Here is a 1,111-nt window from a genome sequence, read left to right as displayed (position 1 = left end):
ATATATATATATATATATATAAATTTATTTCTGTATCTTTCAATACATCTCAATGCTTCTAAAACAAACTTTTATTTCATGTCATAATGACATTTGTCACTGTTTCCACATACACACACTGGTAAATGCACTCCCTTAACATTCTGCAAACAGTCAACATTTACTTGCAACCTAAATATTTCATAGACATAATAACCTACACCCTTTCAACTGCACTGAAAGGCAGTCACTATACTTATACCACAGAAACAATTTTGAAGTTCTATGCTCTTCTTACTCATAAAGTTAAACCTCGTTAAGTTGCTACACATAACTGGCACACATGCAGGTGGCACATAAAAAGCACTCTTCGAACACTAGGCCTCACAAAGGTGTTGACAAGTGACTGAGACCATTGGGGATATGCTGTGCTTGAGAAGACTTGTCAAGCCGTAGTTGTGGCCAATGCTTGTGAGACATAATTGGTACCCAGTTACTGGTACCAGTGACACATAAAATGCACCCATCACACTCTTGGAGTGGTTGGTATTAGGAAGGGCATCCAGCCATAGAAAACATACCCCCCAATCAGTCTGGAACTTGGTGCAACTGTGCAATTTACCAGTTTCAGTCAAACTGTCTAATCCATGCCTGCATGGAAGGCAGATGCTAAATGAAGATGATGACGCATCATGATCTCTCGTGACAATTTCATATGTATAACATTGCCATACTGTCATCATCATCATCATCATTGTTTAATGTCCACTTCTCCATGCTTGCATGGGTTGGGCAGAATTTGTTGAGGTGGAGTTTTGTACAGCTGGTGCCCTTCCTGTTACTAACCCTCACCTGTTTCCATGTAGGTAATTTTACCTATAACCAGACATGTTTACATGGGAGATTGGAAATGAAGGACACTGACTGCATACACACACACGTATATATGACAGGTTTCTTTCAGTTTCCATCTACCACCACTCAGGACTTTCATCAACTCAGGGCTATAGTAGAAGACACTTGTCCAAGGTCCCTCACAGTGGGACTAAAGTTGAGACTATGTGGTTGGGAAGCAAACTTTTTAACCACACACCCACACCTGTGCCTATCCAAAAGAAATTATATATACATA

The 1,111-nt window shown here is 39.9% G+C and overlaps 1 protein-coding gene across 1 annotated transcript in view; it reads left to right on the top strand.

Moving 5' to 3' along the window:
• The window catches only part of LOC106868360 (agrin), a gene marked incomplete at its 3' end in the record, with an annotated part of 738,012 nt that overhangs the window by 706,441 nt on the left and 30,460 nt on the right, over nt 1-1,111 (top strand). The window lies entirely within an intron of this gene.

Source organism: Octopus bimaculoides, chromosome 6 (assembly GCF_001194135.2).
Source record: "Octopus bimaculoides isolate UCB-OBI-ISO-001 chromosome 6, ASM119413v2, whole genome shotgun sequence".
Classification (NCBI taxonomy): Eukaryota; Metazoa; Mollusca; class Cephalopoda; order Octopoda; family Octopodidae; genus Octopus; species Octopus bimaculoides.
Note: the sequence above shows the minus strand (reverse complement) of the source record. Positions and strands in the feature narration are given on the sequence as shown.